The sequence below is a fragment of the Peromyscus maniculatus genome, chromosome 16 (genome assembly GCF_049852395.1).
Source record: "Peromyscus maniculatus bairdii isolate BWxNUB_F1_BW_parent chromosome 16, HU_Pman_BW_mat_3.1, whole genome shotgun sequence".
NCBI lineage: Eukaryota > Metazoa > Chordata > Mammalia > Rodentia > Cricetidae > Peromyscus > Peromyscus maniculatus.
The window spans coordinates 61435154-61460852 of NC_134867.1; the positions used below are offsets into that span (position 1 = coordinate 61435154).

The 25699-nt window shown below is 38.7% G+C and overlaps 1 protein-coding gene and 1 long non-coding RNA gene across 6 annotated transcripts in view; both read right to left on the reverse strand.

Moving 5' to 3' along the window:
* Positions 1–25699, reverse strand: part of Prkn (parkin RBR E3 ubiquitin protein ligase) — a 1203648-nt gene that overhangs the window by 1151828 nt on the left and 26121 nt on the right. The gene's annotated exons all lie outside the window — the stretch shown is intronic.
* On the reverse strand, positions 13829–25306 carry LOC143268925 (uncharacterized). The gene is made up of 2 exons (XR_013045150.1): positions 23985–25306; positions 13829–23790 (listed from the first exon to the last, which is right to left on the reverse strand). It is a non-coding gene; the product is annotated as an uncharacterized LOC143268925 (long non-coding RNA).

A 25699-nucleotide genomic window follows, 5' to 3' on the forward strand; every position in this document is an offset into this window, starting at 1 on the left:
AAACATTGTTGTACAGATGGCAAATTGGAAATGATTTTAATAACCAAGAGCAAGGCATTCAATAAGTGAGTTATAACTCTATGTGCATTCACCCATGTTACACATGAGTGGTGCTTATCCATTCATTTCTCCTATGTTCTTAATCTCTGAAAAAAAAAAGTTCCCAGAAATTAACCAAACTTATTTGTAAATAGTGAATGATGGGAATTAATTCAGGATAACATGAATTTCCATAGAGGCAGGAAAAAGAAAAGAGCTTGGCATAGAGGAGGCAGTAAGCATTTCATAGAGTAAAAGAAAGAGTTAATAAACTGTAAATTATACTCATTAAAAAATTATATGCAGCCTATAACAAAGCATGGTAAAAATGCAGATCAAAATAAAGTCAAGAAAAAAACCAGGTATTTAAATCATACAGATATAAGAAGAAAACCACAGGAATAAGAGTCTAAAGTTCATACCAAGACTCAGTCTCCGTTTGGGCTTCCAGTCAGGCAAAGCTACAGCAGAACTACACAGAAACATGAGGCAGAAGTTAAGACAACCCCAGTGCCCAGCTGAGGACCAGCTTTCCTAGCTATTAGCACTATAGGATGCTGGGGAAATCAGCGGCTTTGCGACTCATTTTCCTCACCTGAAGAATAGAACTCTAACGACATTATCATCCTAGGTTTTGAGATTAATACCAGCCAATCCTTTTACCTTGCCAATCACATGATTATCTGAACACAGTACATAATATGTGAACAGATTAAGAGCTCCAAGCATGGAATATGTTCTTATGTTTATCATGATCATTTTGACTACATCAAAACATTACTCTATTTTTCCAGCCTATATTTATATCACAGACACAGTATTTATGTATGTTAGAAGCATCACTTAAATCTGCAAAAGTCATGGGTACATTAAAGAAACATAAAAACAAAAGTGATATACAAATGGAGACATGAAAGAAAACCCAAAGTCTACTGAGCTGGAGAAATACACTAGAAAGTTATTCCATGCAGAATGGTGGAGACAATGAGGCATGGGGGTAAACTCAAGTCATGCAATAGATGGAAGAGTTGGTACAAGTGTGACAGAAAACACAAAAATTAAGACTCTGTAGGAGCTCAAAGTTGAAAACGTTGGTGTGCAATAAATGCCACTGTAATTTGTGTCAGGTAAACTAAGGAGAAGCAGGCAGCATGGTCAGTCACATCAGTATTTTCACTACCTGAATTATAATAGAAGGCAGCTTAGAATCAGAGGGTAGCCTGAAAGTCTAGAGACTTAAGCACTAGTAAGCTAGGTAACATATATCACAGAATAGAGACAAACAACAGATGGACGATGGGGTCAGAAAGCAGGAGTCAGACATGGCCAATACAGTGGATAAACAATCCAAAGAGTTCGTAGAGAAGTGTCAAAGATGATGGCCTGGGTTCTGACTGACTCAGACAATGATGCATTAAGGAAGGTGGTTTAGAGTGAACAGATTGCTTTAATACATTGAATTTGAAGCTGCTCTGGAACAGAAAGGGTTGATAATATTCAAGAGAAGGTAGTGTGATAAGGCACAATAAATCAGAATATGGACTGGGAAGTAAGCTGTGGACAGCTCATAGGCCTGGGTGAAGTCACAGAGTCTCTAAAACCATAAAGAAGCTAAAGAAATACCACTTATATTATTAGTAACGTGTGCATGTGGGTGCTGTGGGATGGTCTTTCTGTATGCTGTGAACGTGTTGCTACCATTGGTTAATAAAGAAGTTGCTCTGGCCTACGGCAAGACAAGTTATAGCCAAGCCAAGCAGGAAATCCAAGCAAAGACACAGGGAGAAGAAAGGCAGAGTCAGGGGAGACACTGAGCACTGTTGGGGAGCAAGATGTAATGGAACACAGGTAAAGCCGTGAGACACATAGCAATACATAGATTAAAAAGAAATGGGTTAATTTAAGATAAAAGAGCTAGTTGGCAGTAAACCTGGGCCACAGACCAAACAGTCTGTAATTAATATTAGCCTCTGACTAATTATTTGGGTACTGGCAGGCAGGGAGAAAAGCTTCCAGTTACATGTGTGCATGAGGAGATTTAAATAAAAATCACTGGTCTGGATCTATGTAAAGAGGACTCCATGCTATTTAAAGGACAGAGAGAAATGCTTTAATCAATTCAGATAGCTATATATCTGGACAGGAAGTAATCTGTTTAATCAATTCTCAAATTAATCTGTAGCTATAATGTAAATATAATAAAACACCTGAAATATAGTTATGTGAAGCTTAATGAAATTATTCTAAAGTTATTTGAAATATGATCTTAGAATAATGATTTTAAAACAATAAAGGAGGCCCTGACCTAGAAGTTATTGAAATATATTGTGAAAACACAATAATGTAATGCTGACTCATATGTGGAAATTTTATTGGATTGGAAAGTCCAAAAATGGATGCAAGCATATCTCCTTATATTAAGTAGGAAAACCTACTTCAAATGAAGATGGAAGGCGTAACTGAAGGAGCAACGTAATGGAGAGGACTTTCTTTTGAGGTGAGTTGGGGATGATGGAAGACATCTTGCTTTTCCTATACAGACAGAGACACAAAAATATCATTAGAATACAAAACAGCTGTGGAAATGAAGGAACCATGGATTATTGTGGCATTTTACTATGATGAGGAACAAAGTTGAAGTCAGTGACCACAATGAATTGAAGCCTTCAGAAAGGAAAATGCCCAGAAGCACTGCAGTGGTGATAGAGACTGCCCTTAAGAACAAATGGGTTGGGCCTGGCAAGGTGGTTCAATGGATAAAGGCATTTCCTGTCAAGCCAGGCAGCCTGAGCTCAATTTCCAGGACCCTTATTATGGGAAAACCAACTCCTGTAAGTATTCCTCTGTCTCTACACATGGCATGTACACACACACACACACACACACACACACACACACACACACACACAAATAAATGCGTAAATTTTTTCAAGAAGATTTTTAGAAAGAACAGACATTTTGACATCTGACTTACTGGAAACAAAGAAATAGCAAAGGTAAACAGAAAAAAAACAGTAAAATTTTCTGTCAGAGTGAGCTTGCCAAATTTTAGATTTCTGCATTGTCAGTTCAGAGAAACGGCATAATAAATTGGACTGCAGCAGTAATGGCTACCAAGATTTCTGCAGGTCAGTAGTTCAGGCTCTTAAGTTCCAAGAAAAATGCCAAAGAACTGAGCAGAGAGTCATCCATTATTATGGAGGAGCAGATTCATGGAAGAGAAAAAAAGTGACAGCTACATGTTATGAGCTTTAAATAAGGTAATATATACATATATGTATGTATATTATATATATATATATATATATATATAGAGAGAGAGAGAGAGAGAGAGCAGATTGTGTGTCAGAGCTTTCTTGCAACAGCAACCACCTAATACACATATTGTGGAAGATCACCTATAAATCAATCATAAGACTCTGGGGGAAAAAAACTGACTTTCAGTCCTCACCTGTAGAGTGGTGATCATATGATAGCATCACCATGGAGTTCTGAGATTAGCACCAACCAATCCATGCATAGCACTAATTGGATGGTATCAGAACACCCTATGAATGCAGTGCATGCCACATGCCATTAGAATCAGCAGCATAATTTCCTCCATTTAGAAAAGGTAACAGGTCTTCTAGGTGCACTTATTTCACTTCGGTTATTCAAATCTACTGCAATACATGTTGAAACTTGGTTAACTGGAGCCCGCTAATGTCTTCAAAACCCTCACAGCCCCACGATCTATCATAAGGCCTAGATCAAGCCAGTGAGCAACAATTTACATAAAGGGATGCCTAGGAAAGTAGCATCATCAAAAAGAAAAAAGTGACAGGCACCATCAAAGAGAAGAAGAAAAGCTTAAGGTGGTAGGTGGGGCAGTACAAGGATAATGGCAGACTAGCTAGAGGTGATCGACTTCTTTTTGCACTTTAGAATGAATCTATGTCACTGTCCCTAAAAGGTATATTCTAGGTACTCTTGCAGTGGCTTTCAGCCTCTATATCCATGAATTCACATTCTTTGAAAAACACTGTGGAGACAAAAATAAATAACTAGCAATGCAAAATACTCAGCGTCTGGAACCATCTTCAAGATCAATGTTTTTGAAAGTTGACTTTGACTCTCTTTATTCTGTAATAATTAAGAAAATATTAGCCAACTGCTCTTCATTGCTGAATTTCAGATTTTGTTCTCTCAGTCACAATACTCTAGAACTCTGTCCGAGATGAATATACTCCATTTAGAGTTGATTTAAGGTAGAGGGCCAGCTGTAAATTGCTAGTGTGAAGTGCAATTGTCAAGAGTACTCACATTTGCTGCTGGTTCAACTCAGGTGCTGGCAAGCTTGCAAATTTTCTGTGAAAAATAACTTTCCTAGATAGATTAAAGGGGCTATACTTTATAGAAACATTAGTGAAGTATATTTAGCGTAGCATGTGCTACACTATTTAACAACTGAGCATACGTGGACATAAGCATATATCCATTAAACCATTACCATAATATCTATTTGGTCCAATTACCCTTTCCCTAAAGGATAAATGTTTTGCTTGAGTGTCGATAGCAATTGACTGAAAACCATGGTCTGAGTGTTATGCTTCATGGCTATAGTTCCTCTTTGCCTCTTCTTCATGGAGTTTCACAAATGAAGCTTTGTGGAGGAATATGGAAGTGAGGTAAGAGCTGTGTGTAAGGCCTGAAGCTCAACAGTCTGGGAACCATGTTTTAAAATCTTTTATTGTAATTTTTTTTTTCACCAACTGAATACATTTTCTTTTCAATGTTAGCATTAAAACATTACTGACTGTTGGTGGCAATACTCAAAACTCTCACTCCTACTCCTACTCTTTTTCCCAGAAATTATTAGTTGTCAATAGCTCCTTGGTTAAGAGTGGGACTTCATGTTTACCTCCCCTCTCCATGCTATGCTTTGCTCTGGCTTGAGCATGCACAGGGCTTGTGCATGCTGTCATAACCTCTATGTGTTCATATGTGCAGCTGCTCCACTGTGTCCAGAGAACACTATTTCCTTGTGCTCATTCACCACCCCTGACTTTCACAGTGTTTATTTCTGGCCCCTCTTCTACAATGATCCCTGAGCCTGGAGAGGAGAAATATAGTCCACATTTTCTACTTAAGGCTGAGCATTCTGCAGTCTCTTAATCTCTGCATTTTGCCAGGTTGGGTCTCTGCATTCATCACCATCCAAAGCATCTCCAATGAGGGCTGGGATATGAACTGATCTATAGGCATAAAGATAAATCACCAGGTGTCCATTTAATGCTCTCTTTAGCAGAATAATAGTATTAGAAGGCCATACATCTATGAATATATGGGCAGCACAAATTATGAACTTGATGGATGGAAAAAATCAAAGAGATACAAAGTTGGTTGGGAAGGAAGAGGGAGTAGATTGAGAGGAGTTAGGATGGGAGTGAATGTTGAATGTGATCAAATTGCAACTCATTGTACAAAATTCTCACTAATAAAAAATGAGAAAAAAATCACTTCCATTTAGGTTTTCTTTTTTATTTCTGTTTCAATTTCCATTCACATTAAAATGAATTTTTGCCTTCTTCAAAGTATTAAATGCATGGTTTGTTCTTCAAACAGTATTAAGTATACAGTCATACATATGTGAGTGTACAGTAGAGTCAGCATTACTGACATATATACCCAAGGCTTGCAGCAAATGTAAAGTACAATTGCATTGCAACTGGAACTCCACAGAACAGCCTTGGCAAACTGATGAAGAACAGTAGGTAGCCTATCTCTCAGGCCTAACAGGTCTACTCCCAGTCTTAAGGCATTCCAGTAAGGTGCTCACTCCATGTAAAGATAAGGTAACCTGGACTTGTAAATCAAATTTTTAAAACAAACACATAAATTCAGCACTAAATATAATAATTACAGCCGGGCAGTGGTGGCGCACGCCTTTAATCCCAGCACTCGGGAGGCAGAGCCAGTCAGATCTCTGTGAGTTCGAGGCCAGCCTGGGCTACCAAGTGAGTCCCAGAAAAGGTGCAAAGCTACACAGAGAAACCCTGTCTCGAAAAACCAAAAATAATAATAATAATTATTATTATTATTATTATTACATAACTAATAGCATGAATGCAAACACTTTTATGAGAAAAATGATACTCATTCTTCTTGTAAACTACATTTACATATATATATATATATACACACACACACACACACACACACTCACACACACACACGTGTATGTGTGTGTTTTATGAACAACTCATAGTGGGTCTTCTTCTGAACACAACATCCAACATAATTTTTTAGCAGTAGCCAATAAGACATATTTAGCAAAAACTCATATTTTTCTGAGTTGTCATTATTCTTTTCACAGTATTCACACAGAGATGAATATTGAAAAAGGTACTTCTAAATTTATGTTTCACTTTCAAGTTGATGTTAAAACTGAACAAAAAGCTATTGCAGAAAAGTAGGCAAAGAAGAGGAAATCTCTCCTTTGGTCTTTCAATTCTGCATGGAGTTTTCAGTGTCTAAAACTAGCCATGAATATTGCTCTTTGCTTAACAACAACAACAACAAAAAACCACATTAACTTGTTTTTATTTTCTTTTCCTCCATATAAAAAGAGTGTAGAAACAAAGTAATGTATCAGCAAAGCACAGAAGTTGGCCAAGGACAGATTCCCTTGTAAAGCTGTCAGGTCTGAAGTTACATACATAATTAGAACATACAAATCTCATAATATTGCATTTTTTCAGAAACAGAATTTTACAAAGGTAATTATATATTAAAATTATTCCTAGAATCAAAACTATGAACAAATCCAATTCCTTTAAAAATTTTTATCATATTTATGTACTTATTTATTTATTATAGTGCAGGGATGTGTTATGATGTGTGCCATGGTGAGCATGTTTGGGTCAGAGACTGACATGAAAGAGTCTTTCTCCCCTTCTATCATGTAGGTTCTGAGGTCATCAGGCTCTATGGCACCTACACATTCCAAGCCATCTCACTGGCCCATTGAATTTCACTAGAAAGTTTAATGGCAGCTTTTGAGGGAAACAATTACCACTTTTTTCTTCATTAGATCTTACAAATATTATTTAATGAGCCTGTATTATTAAAAAATGCAAAATAGTTGACATTTTGCTAAACCATCTATATGTGGTTCTCCAATGGTTAAGGGGAAGAATATATCTTATTCTAGGCCAATGTTGTCTACAACAGTAGCCACTAATAAGTAGCAATTTAAATTTAAATAAAATATCTAATTTTTTCAGTAACCCTGACTACTCTGTCATCATAAATTGCTACAAGACAGAAGAAGGTAGAATATTTTCATCACCAAATAAGATTCTGTTGGAAACAGCTGCTTTCAAAAATTGAAATCAGTTGACCTAGAGGGAGAAAAAAATCATAAAATCCAAGTTTTTCTAGTCTATGCTGAATCAGCAACCTCAATCCATTGAGGAGGACTATGCTTTAAAAAAAAAGGAATATGCTCATGGCTAATTAGCAAGTTCATTATAAATCATTATGTGTTTGGGCTAGTGTTTATGGATGGTATTTCCAACATCTAGTACATTCACACAAAAATTATGTTTTAAAGTCTTTGAACTTGAAAAAACTAGAATTGACTCTAAAATTAAATGAGTATACCAGCATCTATCCTTCCTAGAGAATAAGCATATGTGCCTTTGTCTTGGGAAAATAGAAAGGGAAGAAACAAAATAAGAATTTTGAAAAAATACAGTATTTTTTTCTTTAAAATTTTCTGGAAAATAAGTCAAAGGAGGAAGTTCCTTTGAGGAACTACCACCTCAAACAATATAAAAATCCCTAAAATGGTAAGTATTTAGGAGCAAAAAAACCACCTCCTTTTACTTGAGAAAGAAGAACTGGGTGAAGCAACAATGATACAAGTCACAAGCTAACACTGATGGAAGTCCTGGCTACAATATGTGTGCAGCTGATACTCCAGTACAGACTGCATCTTCCCCATTAGGATGTTTATTTAATATTCTTGATTTACCCTCATCATTGTAAGAAGATTTTCCAGTCAATTTAAAATTAATAGGCTGTTTTCATTTTGAATATGCAGGCCAGATTTTACTGACATGGTGTGAACACCATTTATTGAAGTATGCCAGGGATCCTCTGGTTTTCGTCAGTGTTTTCTACCCTTGAGATTTAAAACTGAACTTGTCTGCCAAGAAAATTGAGACAGCATAAATTGTAGCCATTAAGAATTAAGTTGCATTAAAAGTGTTCTAATTTTTCGTGGCTTTCTATACAATTCTAAAATTATGTCTACTTTCCAAGGTCACTAAATATTTCATAGAGTTAAGGATCCCATCTCCATAGTAATTAATATCACTGGGTAACTGTGATTAAGTAAAAGCTACACCATGCTCCTTAATGTTGCCTTAGAGATGCAGGGCAGCCAGAAAAACAAGCTTAGCTCTTGGGGTCAGAGGTAAGGACTTATCATCAGTTCTGTTGATTCTGTAAATCTCTGTATCCACATATGTAAAACAAAGCATGCATAAGAATGTATAATTCAGTAGGTCACTGTTGTTTCAGAACAAAAAAAGGTTACTTATTTTAAACTGCCCTCAATCTTAACAAGGCAAATTACCTAAAACAAAACCAGAGAAAAACATTTTATGATTTAAAAAAAGAGATGATGGCAGGATGGCCTCCCCATATATATAAATAGCAATGTGAACATACAGATATAAAATATATAATTATTCATTTTAGCAAAGATGATTAATAGAATATTTTAAAATTTAAAATATAACCAATTTTAAAACACATTTATAATATGAAATATAGATTTTTGCAGCCATCATACTGATTAAGTAGCAGGTCCAGAAGTCCTTGTGCCACTGTTCAAACCACCCCCCAACACTGTCCAGCTGTGTACCTAGGCAAGTTACTACTCTTCTCTGAGTGCCGATGCTCTCCTGTCTAAGCTGTGAATGATGAGTCCCACTTGACAGTGCTGTTATAGAGACTGAACTAGCTTGCCATGAAGAATGCAGTGCCCATGTGGAGTGTGAAAGCTTGATGCAAATTTAGCTTTCGCTCTCATCTTTATATCATAATGGTTCATGAAGACTCTTGGAAGTATATTTTGACCAGACATATATAGCATGTTTTAAAATATTTATTTTTTAATTAATGAAGTTATTAGTAAGAATGACTATCCATACAATTTTCTAGAACTGAATATGAATATAAAAACTATACTACATATTTTTAAAAGGCAATTTGAACAGAATTATCTGGCACAGGTTAATAATGCTGTTCCCAGGATATATAGCTTATAAGGTGAAAATCTCAGTACTGAGCACAGGATACCTCCCCATGAGTCAGGTAGTCCTCAGATACTAGTCAGGGAGGCCTCAGAAACATCCAAAAGAGCATAGGCTACTGTTTGTCCACCATCACTAGATGGTAAGACCCTATTATGTAAGACACTACTCACTTTGGAAGCAGAACAGAGAAATGTGTCTCAACTGTACTAGAAAATTCTTTCAGGTTACCTTGCCTAGTTCCAGAAAGTACAATTAAGGCAGCTGAGGGAGAAAAGGCATCAGTGGCCTTATGCAGTTTTGACCAAGCATGCTACTACACTGAGATACTGGCAAGATGTGCCTACTGGTGCAATTGTGGCACGAAAGCTACAGGGATTCTTAAGGCCTGCTTCACAGGAGGAACTTCCTAAAACTCTGGAGATCACAGGCCTTCAAAGGGACCTTCTGTTGTTGTTCTGGAACTGGTCATGCCATCAAACTGCATTCCAAACATTAATGTTTATACCCATACACTTTTGCTGCTCTCAACTTTGGTCAAACTTCTTTTAATAGGGGGTAGTGGTTAATGAAGAGGCTCATAACTCTTCAAAGTACCAAGTATAAATAGCTATGATTTTCAGCAGTGAGTGGTCATCTGTATCCAACTCCCCCATCAAGGCCTAGGGAAATTTTTGAAAGAGAGGAAGAAAGAATGTGTGTACATTTGGATAGAAACAGAGAGCTGTGAAAGCCCAACTTCTTAGACATGGCATGGCTGCATCGACTCCCAGCAGCTGTGATTATACAAGATCAAGCCAATCAAAAGTCCAGCATGGATCAAGGAGGATTCCCAAGACCTCATCCCTACTAGAGGAGCTACTAAAAGAGTTGATAGCTGTTGAAGGAGGGAGAGTTACTCAACTTTGGGGATGTGGCTACTGGTATGTTACTCAGGTCCCAGTGGATGGCCACACACCTATGTGCATATGGGTAGCAACTAATCAGATTTATGGAGTTATTAATAACAACAACAAAAGAAAAGAACATGAAGCGTGGAGGGAAATGTGCTGGGAGCACTAAGAGAAGTTAAAGAGAGGTAGTAGTGGATAGATATGATTAATATACACGGTATAAACATATGGAACTACCAAATAATAAAAAAATAAAGTTATTAGAGAAGGATTTAAGATAAAGCTAAAAGTATCCCAATACATTTATTATTGTACATATACAATATACCATTTCTATTAAGTAAGTATAAAAGGGGGTGTTTGTTTGTTTGTTTTGTTTTGTTTTGTTGTTGTTAACAACACAGCCAGGACTTCTGTGAAGAGGGAATCTCAATTGAGAAAATGCCTCCATAATATTGGCCTGTAGGCAAGTATATGGGGACATTTTCATGATGAATAGGGATGTGGAGGGCCCAGACCACTATGCAATCCCTTGGCAGGTAGTCCTGAGTTGTGTAAAAAGTAAGTGAGCCATAGGGAGTAAGCCAGTAAGTAGTGCCCTTCCTTGGTCTGTTTCAGTTCCTGCCTCCAGGTTCCTTCCTTGAGTTTCTGATTTTACTAAGTGATGAACTATTACCTGGAACTGTAAGATGAAGTAAATCGCTCTTGTTCAAACTGCTTTTGGTCAGTGTTTACTCATAGCAACAGAAAGCCAACTAGACAGTAGGTGAAAGGTCAACTCCTTCCTCTGTTGTAAACAGGCTACACATGGCATGTAGTTTAAACAGCAAGAAAGAAAAACAAAAGGGAATCTACTAATTTTTTAAATATGACTAAAAATAATAGAATCTATGATCACCATTACCAACATCCAGATGGCTAACTATGTTCTTTCTTGTGACCTAGGAATCTAAACAATATAATACATATCCCCAAATAGAAGGAGGCATGTTCTTTTCTTCTCAATAAACCCTTCTGTACCACAGTATGTTTTCTTCTTCCTTATTCCACAAGTCAGTGAATGTCAACTGCAGCCATCAAGTTTGCTATCTTTCTCTCCTGTCTATCACTAATAAGGATGTATCAAATATTATAAACACAAGTACTGCTTCGTGGAGGGAGTGGCAGGTAGGGAAGGGAGAACAAGAATACTGGTACCCATTCTGAAACAACAATGTACAACTTACTGGACAGACAGGCCATATCTCAGATCTCTCATGTACCATCCAGGTTAAGGATATGGTAGTTAGAAAAATATAAACAATTTTTAAAATGTCAAACAGTATAAAATGGTATGTTGTTTCTCCAAAATAGAGGAAGTAATCACTAAAATGAAGAATTACATTTCAAGTATTAATTAACTATAAATAGTATCATGATTTACCAATAACTAAAAATAATTAAAATTCTTTTGGGTAACTGACAGTCTGTGAACAGCTGCTTTGACATTCTGAGCATGGTCCAATGCATTCAAAACATTTTTTAATAAAAGGAGGAACAAACAATTCACATTGAGTGTATAGGGAGGTAGTATAAGTTGGCTTGAGAGCAGTTTTTTCATCTTTTTGTTGGCTTGAAGAAAAGGGGTAGGGGTACTCAGCCAAGGAGGAAAGAGTCATTTGTGCAGGCTAGAGACTTGATCTTTTGGGATAAAAATAAATTATTTTTGACATCCAATAAAGGCCACAAATTATCAGAATAAATCAATATCCATAAAGATTGATATTAAAAGTATATCCTAAGCTACTTCTTTCTTAATAGTAGAAATCTTAATACAGTATGATTAAAATAGTGATCATATGAGTCAGCTCTGGCTACTGGAATAAAATTCATGTTAAAGAAACTCTAATTTGAAATTTGAAATTCCAAATGTTGTAAAATCCTAAAAATATGGTGCTCAAAAATTTTGGGCCTTGGAGCATTATGAATCCCAGGTGTTCTAATTAGACATGCTTAACCAGTATAGTTTCTGCAGACATTCCAAAGGAAAAAAAAAGTCAAGCATTTACTGTGGCCCAAAGCTTTCCAGTAAGAGAATGTATTGGTTAGTTTTCTAGTAGCTGTGACAAAATACCAGTCCAAAGCAACTTAAGGAAGAAAGGACTGAAGTCGTGACAGCAGGAGACTGAAAAATCTGGTGGAGTTGCATCCTCAGCCAGGAAGCATAGGACAATGAATGCTAAGTTTTGGTTCCTTTTGCCCTTTTTATTGAGCCCAGAAACCACTCCATGGGATGGTGCCATTCAAGTTAAGGTGATTCTGTCATTTCATTTAACCTAATCTAGACAAGCCTCACATGCATGTACAGAAGTTAAGTAATCTAGATAATTGCTTGTTGTAGAATATTATTTTAAGATGTATTGTATTTGTTTATGCTGTGGAATATTTATGTTGCATTTGTTTAACTCTGTGAAGCTGTGTTACTTCTCTGTCTAAAACACCTTATGGTCTAATAAAGAGCTGAGCAGCCAATAGCAAGGCAGAAGAAAGAATAGGTGGTAGGCAGAGCTGTCAGGCAGAGAATAAACAGAAGGAGAAATCTGGAAGCAAGAAAGAAAAAAGAGCAAGAGAACAAGGAGAGGAGGATTCTAGGGGCCAGCCACCCAGCCACATAGCCAGCCATGGAGTAAGAGTGAAAGCAAGATTTACAGAAGTAAGAGAAAAGATAAAAGCCCAGAGGCAAAAGGTAGAGTTAAGAAAAGCTGGCAGGAAACAAGCCAAGCTAAGGCCAAGCATTTATAATTAAGAATAAGCCTCTGTGTGATTTATTTGGGAGCTGGGTGGCAGGCCCCACAAAAGAGCAAAAACAAACAATTGCTCACATGCATGTCAGGAGACTTGTGGCTTACTCTAGGTCAAGTTGACAACCAAGACAACCATGACAGGGATGTTCAACTTGAATAAACCAAAACTAGACTTGAATGCAAACCAAAACCACTTATTTTCTCACACTTCTGGTGTCTGGGAGTCCAAACTCAGTGGTGCAGACTTTATGAGGGGCCTCTAGCTTCTAGATAGCTGTTATTGTCTATGTCTTCACATGGCATGGAGAAAACAGAGCAGGCCTTATGGTATCTTTTCTTATGAAGTCTCTAATCTCACCATGAAGGCTCCAGCTTCATGACTTCCTCTTACTATAATTGCCTCGGACAATACCATCTCTAAATGCCATCAAATTGAGGGCTCATTCCTTAACAGTAATTTGGGGAAGGATAGACAAGATTAAATCTACAGCAGCAAATAACAATGAACTTCTATAGAAAGTGGCCCCAAACACTTGGCAATGCATCGAGACTGATTATCAACATAAATTTTTGTTCATAAAACATGACATAATGAAAGAACGAGCTGCAAAATATATCAGATTAGCAGGACCTAAGTATCCACCTGAGAATACCCGAGGAGGAACAGTTTCCTTCTTGTTTCTCTCTATAGGAAAGGTATAAGATAGTAATGTTCATAAACCACCATGCTTTTTTTTAAACATGGTCATATTATTGCATGGGCTATATATTTCAAAATGATAGAAAAGTAGTCACACTGTTGATTTAAAACACACACACACACACACACACACACACACACACACACACACACACAAATGACCCTTCTGAGAAACAATAACAATTTGTTATTGAAGATATGAAGGTAAATTTTCCCACCTGTGCTCCTTTTTTTTTTAGGCCAAACCTAGCAGGAATCTCTAATTATCATACCAGTGGGACAGCTTAACAAGGGTGTCACTGGCTCAAAAATGCAATTTGATTCCCAGCATGACTGCAAGAATGGCAATTTACAACCTCCAACCAGTATGTATGAATATTAAGATTTTGATAATTTACACAATAGAGAGCTTATTGCTCTTGGACTAGTTGGAACAACAGAAAAAGATCTTTTGAGGACCCCTACGTTAATAATATACTTATTACCCAGTGCTAGAGGTTCCAAGTACAAAAATCATAATAGTCCACTGATGTCAGTGCATCTGGGCCACTATAACTTCTCTCTTCATGCTAGAATGATAGTCTACTTAAATAAATAGTCTGAATTTTTTTAAGAAAAAAATCAAGCCATTAGGCAAATGCCCAAATTATAAATGGTATTGTTTTATATATTTTTAAATTTCATAGACATAATGACTTCAAAAAACCTACAAAATATAATCCCTTCTATTTGAAGTTTAAGGACAAGGAAAATCAGTCTATAGTGAGATGTCAGATGTAATTATTAAAAGCTGAAATTTGAAACTTGGGTGTTAGTTCAAAGAATTTTGAATTCTGGAACCTTTAAATTTCAGATTTTCAAATTAAGAATACTTAACTAGCAAAGTCTATGCGGATATTCTAAAAGCCAAAATACTTCAAAATTTGAACCTTTACAGTTTTAAACATAAGGCATTAGCAATCAGTATATGAACCAGGCTTCATGAGTTAAAAATATTCTACATCATGCTAGAAGGTTGTGCTGCATGCCTTTAATCCCAGCACTCAGGAGGCAGAGGCAGATGGATCTCTGTAAGTTTAAGGCCAGCCTGGTCTACAGAGTGAGTTCGGGGCAGCTAGGGCTACATAGAAAAACTCTGTCTCAAAAAAAAAAAAAAAAAAAAAATTAAAAAAAAAAACAACCAAAAAAAATATTCTACATCTCAATGTAGATAAGTGAGAATATATGAGTATATGCATTCAGAAAAAAATCTTTATCTCTAATACAAGACTCACAAATTTCACTATTTGTGTTTCAATAAAAATGAAAAAAAAAAAAGACCCGTAACATTAAGTAACTTTCTAATAAAAATAAAGGATAGATCAAGGATATTAGATAAGTATCTAGTAACTGCCTAATAACTAAGATAAGTTTCTAACAACACAACTGTCATCATCTTTTATAAAACAAAAATTTCAGTGGCAACTACACTTGAGTAAGTACCAAGAGTTTACAAGCTTGGGTTTTAAAAGCCATCTTCTTGTGCAGCACATTGTTACATATTTTATATCTCAGGGTGACTACAACTCCTAATCCTCCTGCCAAGATTCCAACCTAAGCCAGCTATTGATAAAACAATTGTCGTTCCTGGGAAGAGTTTTGTTTGTTCTCTTTGCTTATCAGCTTAATACATACGAGAATATACACTTGAAAAGGATCAAGTTCTGCAAACAGGACTAGATGATTATGGAGTGGGCATCTTTATAATTGTGTTTTGCTCTTTTCCCCAGTTGTTTCTCTAGGACTATGAAAGAAATTGAACCATAAAGCTTAACCTGACAGGAAGGTATTAGTCTACAACATTAAGCCACGAAGATAGGAGAGACGGTTATTTATGAAGAAACACTGTTCCCTATTATCCTTTTGAGATTTTACAAAAGGACTAAATATTGACGCATTTCCAAGTACCTATCCCCCACTTCTTGTACTCGCAGGCAGGAGTGGTTTTGCTGTTCCTAATTTGTCAAGATCAGGTGAACAAAAGTCTTACAGAGCACAGGCTCTCATTCCTACATGGGCTCTTCAACCTTCAGTGATTAATAATGCATGGCTCTTTCTTAGTTCACCACATGGGGCATCACTCAGAGGGCACCATTCTTATTGAGAGACCTTAAATACCAATGCGAACAAACAAGCACAAGCCAAATAAGTAGTCTCCTGTAAATCTGGTCATTTATTGCCCATCACAGAGCTTCACAATGGTTAGCCATTAAGAAATGCTCACCATTCTATCCCAAGGGAAATACTGCCAGTTTAGCTGAGTCTATCCATTTTTAGGATTATATCTATCACATTAATACAGAAATTTTCTTTAATATTATTTGGATCTGCTCTGTATTGAAATTGCAGATGTCCATGAGTGCTGCTGATTGAGTTAATTCCTCAAACTAGCCTTTCTGACAGGACTATGGCACCTATTCTCAGGCTCCAACAGTGTGTTCTCTTCAAGGAGATATAGAACAAATCCAAATACCTTTATGACCAGAACAAACAAGTCTTCAGGAAATGCATATCATGTTTGATGGGTATCCCCAAGAAGTAAAGAGAGAACCACTGAGTGAAATTCAGGAGAGAACAATGAATTTCATCTTAAATACTAGGATCATAAACTCAGAGCCTACAGGACAAGTCCAGCAAGAGAGAGATGCAGTAATACATATGGCCTATGACCACCTATCCTGTTTACAGGAAAATCTAATAGCAAGACAAAACCAAACCGAAGCAAATTATTCTTAAGTCAAACACACACAAATTGAGTAACCAACTTCAGAACCATAATATATATCAGAAGTCTTTATTCTAAGGACAAAAGGACTCAGAATAAGATTCCATCCTCTAAGTCAAGATACTCCATTTATTATATATATATATATATATATATGTATATATATAAGAATTTTGTATATATATAATATATATATTTAAAGAATTACTTTGACTTTTTTTTAGAATATACCTCAAATAAAGTTTCAATCGAATTCTGAATTTTCCAAAAATCAGTAAAAACTGCTTGCTTCAGCTAAAATAATACCTATTTAGAAGGTGGTGGGATTTTTTTTTAATATTTAGGGTTTTTTAGAGATTTCATATGTAGACAAACAACCCCAATTTTTGAGTACTAGGATGCCCTCTTAAGCACTTAGTATACATTAACCCTTTTATGATGTTTCCATGCTCTGTGGAATAGGTCCTATTCCCACCTCCCTGTTTCAGAAAGGAACTCAAGCAAGCACAGAATGGTTAAGCAGTTTGCTCATGATATGCAGCCTGAATAAAGCAGCTGTTACTCAAGCCCAGCGACCTAATAGCGAAGCCGGTGCTCTTGTGTTCTGACTCTCATTGTCTACTGTACATGAGCGCTATTCATGGGCTCCACAGATCAGCACTATCATGGAAAAGGAGCAGTTTTCATTTATTAGTGGAACTGAGTCATTTTGGAGAGGATATATTTTCCCCATGAAAAAATTAAAAGCAAAACAGAGATTCAACACCTATATCACTACCTCACTTATACCTCCTGAGCCACCTACCTAACATACCAGGCAGGGACAGAGAAAGAATAAACCTGGACACCAGCAAAACACAAGTGAAGTCTGAATTGGTTATGGACTCTCCTTTTGTTGTTAGTAGCCTACACTCTTTCCAAATAGCTGCATATGACAAAGAATATGAAAAGCACACTTGAGTCTATATAAATGTTTAGGGATTGTCCCTTTGCTAGTTGAAAGATATGAGTAAGAGCTATTAATTTGGCATGTTGGTTTGTCGTTTGGGCTGGAAGGGCCTGTGCTTCAAGTACTATGGTGTCTGAAACAATAGCATACCCTGCCTGTATACTCCTTTGTGTAGGAAGGAGCTGCCATCTGTGTACCATGTATCAGTGGCCTGAGGTAGTGCTCTCTCGTGCATATGTATAGGATAAGGCAATAACTCTTTTAGGGTCTCAATGCAAGAGTGAGAGGGGGAGTATTCTAGGAGTGGTAAAGGGAGATTTGAAATGTTAAGAGGTAGACATGGCTGAAAGGTAAGTATTGTGTCCTCTACCAATGTTACCTAAACCCAGGAGGAGAGTAGTGTTTGGAAACCCTTGTACATTAGAAGGTGGGACATGCAATAGGAAGACAGTAATAAGTGACCCAAAGGTTAAGTTCTTTGATTCACATATAAGAATTTCAGCTATAGCCAGAGCTTGCAGACAAGGGGCCCAACCTTGGAAACTGTGGTCTAATTTTTTCAATAAGTATGCAATGGATGTAAAGGAAGGTCCCATTAGTTGACCAAGGATCCTAGGGCATATCCCTTCTTTTCAGTAACATAGAGAGAAAAGGTGAATCAAGTCCGGTGTTGTAGGGCCCGAGTCTGGAAGAGGGCCTGCTGAAGCTTAAGAAATGGCTTAGTACTTGGTGTAAGGAAAGTTCATGTGAGAAGCCAAGGGTCACCTCATATACAAGGTGGGCAATAAGAGAGAAAGAAGGAATCCAAGAGCTTAAGCCAGGCATCCCTAGGAAGGATAGAATTTCGACCTTGGTAGTAGGAACTGTGAGTGACTGGATTGAATGTTTTCTATCTACTGTAATGGTCTCACTAGTTGGAGTACTAGCTAATCCCAGATATGTAACCTGAGGAATACATAACTAGATAGTATCCCTGGCTGACAGAAAGTTTAATTAGGTAGAGGTGTCTGCCTGGCTAATTTGCAGGGATGGACTACAAAGAAGAAGATCATCTGTATATTATATAAGCTTGGGTTTAGGAAGAGACAAAGAGAAAAAGTCAGAGGCCAGAGCCTGACCAAATAAATGCAGGCTGTCCCAGAATCCCTGGGGTAGGACCCTGGGGTAAAAAGGTGAGTGCCTGGGTCAGTCTAAGTAAGGACAAATATACTTTGTGACTGGGGGTCCAGATGAATAGAAAAGAAGGCATCCTTGAGATGTAGGACAGAGAAAATGGGAGGTCTCTAAGGAAAGAGTAGAGAGGAGAATATAGGGGTTTGGTACTACAGGGTGAAAGGGAATCACTACTGAGGTCGTAAGTCAGAGATCCTGAACCAAGCAGTAGGTTCCATTGGGTTTTCTTTTTTTTTAACTGTGAGTATGGAGTGTTAAAGGGGAAAGAAGTGAGGTACAGAAGATTCTTTCTTAAGAGGTCAGAGATGAGAGGCTTGAGTCCCTGAGGCTTTGTAGAGAAAGCAGGTATTGAACCTGGTTATATGTGGGGTTTTGTAGTTGAATGATGAGAGAGGGTGATGTTTGGCTACAGAGGGGTCTGGGTACCCCATACCTGGGGACCTAGCTGAGAGGCCTGTAAGGGAAAGTTGTGTCAGGCTGTGTGGTTTGGAGGAGAAGGAAAGGGGAAGGGTTGGTAAGCCTGGGGTCAAGCGGATGGGGGAGCAAAAGACATAGAGACTCCCACTTTGGCTCGGAGGACCCCTCCCAGCAAGGGAATAGAACAAGTTGGTACCATTAGGAAGGAATGGGTAAGGGGGATACCACTAAAGATACAGCTAAGTGGTGGGCTTTAGTGAGCCTGGTAAGGCTATCCCCCTACTCTGACAATAGAGAGGGGAGATGGGGCCCCACAACTTTGTCAGGACTAAAAAAGTGTCCCTAGTGTCCAGAAAGGAGCTCTGACACTGTGATGACTACCCAAGGCTCCCTGTCAGAGATGGAAGTGGTCAGGCCAAGAGAGCCCAGACCCCCTCAGTCATCCATGGCCAGACCAAGGAGGTCAGCTGAAGGGAGATCTGGGCTTGATAACCCCATGACATGAGGGACATGAGAACAGTCAACACCCCAATGTTCTTCTTGATGGTACCTTGAACATGGTCCAGGTGACTTACAAGGGTTCAGACAGGCCCAGGCCTAATGAACCTCCTGACTGCATTTGAAACAGGGATGTGGAGGTCCTCAGGGCTTTTGGAACCAGAAAGCCTGGGCTTCTGCTTTGGCTGGCTAAGAGGCCTTAGCCATCATCAAGTATTTTTGGTTTGGGACTTTTTCATCTCTTACATGGTATACCTTGAAGGCCACAGACTTCTTCCTGTGGAGTCAGGGGTCCCCTCTCTGAACATTTAAGCTTGGCCCTAACATCAGGGAAACTCTGAGAGAAGAAGTAGGTCATAAGGAGCTGCTTTCCATCTAGGGTCTCAGGATTCAGACTGCTATATTGTGAAAGGGTCTTTGTAAGGCAGTCTAGGAATGGAGATCAGTGTTTGTGTTTTTCCTGGATGATCTCTTAGAATATTTTATAATTTATCACTTTAAGGGCAGCCTTGTGGAGACTTGCCAGGAGGCAAGTTACAAAATCAATTCTTAGCTAGGATGCCCCCTGGAGTAATTTAATCCTTTAGCCCCAACTAGGTAGGTGTCCTCAGTTAGCTGGAGTTCATCTGCATGGGCCCTAGCCTGATCCCAGATTTGCCTACACTCCTCCAAGAGAAGATTGTTGGCGAGAATCATATAAACATCATGGAAGGTAAGGTTATAAGATTGGGTAATATACTGGAATTCTTTAATAAAAGTGGAAGAATAGGCAGTATAGGACCCCAGTCTTTTTCTATTTGAGAGAGTTCAGTTAAAGAGAAGGGGATGTATACCCTGACTAAATCATCACCCTGGCAACCTCCCACAAAGTGAGAACTGGGGCCACTTCAGGCCAGGTAGGGGAAGGGAAAAGGGGGTTCCTTGGTGGAGCAGGAGCAAGTAGCAGGAGGATTAACGGCTGCAGGTGGACTGAAAGTGGACACCAGTAAGAGCTGACACCTGCTGTTGTTGAGGAGAGAGAAAGGGTAACTGGAAAAGCCAGAAGAGAGGGAGATGTGGGTTTTGGTTGATAGTGGGAAGGCTCATTAGCTGGGTTGAAAGTAGGGGAAGAATCATCTTCTAATGACTTCATAGCTATAAGGAGCTGAGTATGGGAACAGGAAGTACAAAGAGAATGCTTGGAGCAGAGGCAAGAGAATCTTGGACAGAGAATCTCTTTCCATTTCTGCAATTGCTCACAGTAGTTGTAAAGGTCCCAAATAGTCTTGGCATCCAGGGTGCCATTACACAGCCATTTGAATTGATTATCTAAGGAGTAATGAGGCCAAATTTGATTGCAAAGGCGAACAGGTTTAAGGCCTTTCAGGTCAGGAGCCAGGTGTAGAGGATATTTTCTAAGATATTTTCTAAGAGGCATCCCAAGGGGAAATGGGAAGGTATGGAAGACACTGCTCCCATGGATGAGAGAAGGAAAATGTCACTGCAGCCTGTAGTCACATGAGTCCCTAGTACTCAGGGAGGACTGAATGAGGACCAGGCCATTTTAGTGGTCCTCCACACTCAATGGAGGTCAGGGGCTTGGCCTGGCTAAGCCAGAGAAGAGACTCAGCACCTGGTATCAAGGCTTTCATAGAGGCCAGAAGCTAAGAACAAAAACTGAGCTCTAAGGTCTCATCCACAGGAAAGGGTCAGGAATGGGGTCTCAAAAACCACGAGGGCCTAGAGGAGCTATGGAATTCCAGGCAGCTCCGAAGGGAAGATGGGATAAGAGGGCAGGAAGAGGTGCAGTAGCCCACTTGGGCCTAGGGAAACTTCAGGATTGCAGCTCCAGGGGGTGCGGGGAGTTGGGGTGAGGAGAAGAGGGCCAGCCATAGCTTTAAATACTGTGGTTGGGAGTACCTCTGCCTCCAAGAGTACCAGAGGGGTGCTGGACATGTAATGGTCACTTCCTCCAACTCAGGGAAATGCTTACATTAACCAAAGGGGAAACCTACCTAATTGTTGCTGGTGGCTGGGATGCTGAGCAATCAGTGAGCTGGAAGTTGAGTCTGGTGAAGATGGACTGGAGATGAGGGATGGGGTCCCAGTGTGGCTCAGACCACCAGGGGGAGCACAGGTCTGAGGCCCGGAACCAAACACAAGCTTTGCAGCTCTGAAGGGAAAGGTTTCCCCAACAGAAGTGTTATTTCTCCAGTGAAAGCATTACAGCTCGGCTCTGCTCTGCTCAGGTGGAAGTTGTTACAGCTGGGCTCCACTAATGGAATGTTTGCCCAGCGAAAATTGTTACAGCTCTGCTCTGACAAAAGCGTTAGAGCTCCGCTCTGGCGAAAGTGTCATACTGCACAACAAACCTCATACAAGAGATTTACTGGAAGGAAAAAATCCAGGAGGAGGGTTACTTCTGCTTGGGTGAGAAGCAGCAGTGAACTAAACACAATGCAGGGTTTATATAAGGTTTCTTTTGGGGAATGCTTTCCAGGGTGGCCTGGGATTGGTGGGTTTTCATGGCCTGCTCGTAAGGCAAACGTAGGGATTGGTGGGATTCTGTGTTCTGATCTTGAGGCATGCTCATGGATTGGTGGGATTTTGTGCTTGGGGACTGGTGTAGTTCTATGGTCAGACTCTGAGACAAGGCCAGGAATTGGTGGGATTTCAAGTCCTTGGCCCTGGGCTAAGGGTCAAGTCAGGGGCAGGGTGTTTTTTCCCTGGCCCTTTTTACCCTACAATAATCCCATGACCTTTCTACTCATTACTTAAAATAGATATCTCCAGAATCTCTGGTTCCTTTAAAAATCTGTCAAATAAGGAGTTTACTTTTATTTATTCTTTTATTATGGAATGAGGATAAAAATTAAAAGATCTTTGAAAAACATTGGATTGTTCTCTACTAACAATTTCAAATAATAAATGCAACTAAATTCTATGACTACAGAAAATAGTTCTGTGGAGAACTCAGTCTTGGCACTAAATGCATGTATGTCTCAAACTACCATTTACAGCTTTGTTCATGAAGAGGATGATGATTTACAAAATGAATCTTTCATTAGCAATATCATAAACATTTATTATTTCTTATTTTGTGCTCTCAAAATATGAACTTTACCTAAATGAAAGTGAATAGTTTTATACTCCACATAAAATATCACACTATAAATAACCTTTTCACAAGTACATAAAAGCTTTTTTGAACAAATGTCCTTATTATATCCAAATTTATAGCTGGAAATGTAAAGCCAGAGAATTCTTGACAGACAATTGGAAAACTATTTTTTCCCAATTTACATGGACTTTTAAAAACATAGCAAAGAGACTGAGATTGTCTAGACCTGTCATCTTCCTCAAGAATGATGGAACCAAGGAGCTAGTGACAGTTAAGCCTCTCCCCACTGTGGGCCTCCCTGCAACTCTGCTCCGGTCAGCCCATATGCAAATCTCACCAGCAATCAAGCAAGTCATACCCACAAATATCAGTGCCCCTGTGAGCTGAGGGAACATTGCCAATATGACTTACCACCTACAGCCCAAGAGTGGCTAAAGAAACCAAGAGCACATCTATGTAAGGAGGAGGCTCCCTTCCCTGTGGCCCCCAATAAAAATTTAAAAAACAAATCATAACCAAATGTTTTAGCTGCAAATATTTTTAGTTAATTAAAAATATGATATTTTCTCATAATAGAAACATGTAGGTAAAGTCACACTACTTAATAAATTAGTTTTTTTAAGTATCAACTTTTATATAATTTCAAGGACATGTTTCAAGGAAAGAAAAGTTGCCTTAAGACAGCAAAATAAATAGTCAATGTGGCTAAACACATCCATTATTTTATGTTTGACCTATCACCTCACTAACATCCCAAGACAAAAGAAGTCTGGATAACAGTGGAGGGATGCAAGTATGCTTTATCAAAACAATCTGAGAAGTCCTGCTTAAAAAAAATTAAAAAGTAATTTGTTATTCCAGTATTATTATATTATTTCTCAAGCTCAGTTTAGCACACATAACTTTGTTTTGGGAGAGTGGGGAGGGGAACAGTAGAGTTGGTTTTAGACAGAGTCCCACAGAGTCTGGGTTAGCCTTGAACTCTTTATAATAGTACCTCCACCTTTTGGGTGCTAGGATTATAGGTGTGAGCCACCATGCCCAACCCCATACATATTTATTAATCATTAACTGTTGGGAGCATAGCAACAGTTGAACCCACAGACCTCCAGAGAAACCAGGAATGTTAAGCATACAGGATTGTCTTTCCAATGTGAAAGATAAAAAACCTGTTCTTGCCGGGCGTTGGTGGCGCACGCCTTTAATCCCAGCACTCGGGAGGCAGAGCCAGGCGGATCTCTGTGAGTTCGAGGCCAGCCTGGGCTACCAAGTGAGCTCCAGGAAAGGCGCAAAGCTACACAGAGAAACCCTGTCTCGAAAAACCACAAAAAAAAAAAAAAAAAAAAAAAAAAAAACAAAAAACCTGTTCTTACATCCATAAAGCTGAGAATTGGCAATGATTAACTGCTTGTGATCTGTGTTATCTTTTGAGCCAGGCAATATCAAGCTCTTATAACCAAGACAGGAGATGACTAGTAATCTAAATGACCTTGACAGCCAGAGGCTCCCCCAAACTCCCACAACCAGGACCAGAGGTGGCTAATAGTCCAAATGACCTCTACACTATCTGTATGACCAAGACCAGGCCAGACCCTTAGGCCCTTAAGCTAGCACAGGTAGCCTATCTCTAGAACCTATCTTCTTGGAAGAAATGACATGTACTCTGAGTTGAGTTTCAATGTAACTATGCTGCCTTGTGCAATGCGGATTGTATTACACCAGGAAACTTTTTTCCAAACTATAGTAGACTTAAATACTTAAATACTATAGTAGACTTAAATGGGGGGTAATCTGCCTGTTATTAGAATACCCACAGTCTGATCCAGGTTGACAAAGTCAGTCTTCACCAGGTTTTCATTCTTATCTCTTTGTAGGGTTCCCTTTCCTATATGACACCTTCAGGGACCCCCCAATTAACATTTTGGGAACTAGTGTTTCATAAATAATATTTGTTGAAATGTATTTAGTGTCTCCCAATTAAAGAAATGTTTCTTTATACATTGTCTTACTTTCTACCAAAACAAGTATTTTGGGTGCAAAAAGTTTGTCAAATAAATGATCCATAAAACATAAAATTCAACACTCTATAAGAGAAATATAAAGAAAAGTACCCAGTCTCACTGAAGCAGTCTGGAGAGCTTCAGGTACTGTAGTCAGGAAACAAGAAATCTTTTTTGCTTTTTTTGTAGAGACAGTGTCTCATTTTATAGCTCTGACTGGCCTGAAGTTTGTTAGGTAGAACAGGCTTGTGGTGGTACATTATTTGTGCTGAAATGTGGTGATATTTTATTTGTATGTTAATAAACAAAGTTTGTTTGGAGATCAAAAGAAATAGTAAACCATTTTAAGTCAACGAAAAAGTCAGGCAGTAGTAGCACATGCCCTTAATCCTATCATTTAGCAGGCAGGCTCTCTGTGTGTTCAAGGCCACACTAGGGAACAGAGCCAATCGTGGTGACACACGCCTTTAATCCCAGTACCAACCATAGAGACCTGGAAGTCTGTACAGAGAGACAGTGACAAGGAAGTGAGGTAGCTGGGCTAAGAGCCAATGAGAGGGCAGAAGAGCAAGGCCTGGGTAGACAGGAAGTCGTGGCATTTGGAAGATGCAGAGCTGGTGAGGTAAGGTTGGCTGGTGGCTATTCCTATTTCCCTGATCTCTAAGGCTTTCACCCTTATATTTTGGCTCTGGGTTTGTTGTTGTTGTTGTTGTTTAGATTTTGTTTTTTTAAATAAGACCATTTAGAAATTCGTCTACACAGGCTGACCTCAAGCTCACAGAAATTATCCTGCCTCTGCCACCTGAGTGCTTAGATTAAAGGCCACCAGGTCTGGATGAAATCATTCATGCAAATACCTGGGACTATTATCTTTTTACTTTTGCTTGAGTCTCCCCTTTGTAGGATCATGTGTAAATAAGTAGCGACATTTTCATGAAAGGCTGTGTTTTTATATAGGCAGATTTAAGACATAGTCACTATCGCTTTATTTCCAAGACCTTCTTCCATACAGCCCAAGATATCAGATATTTTCCCCTGTTCATAAAAATAAAATTGTGGTTTCTGACATTTAAGCCTA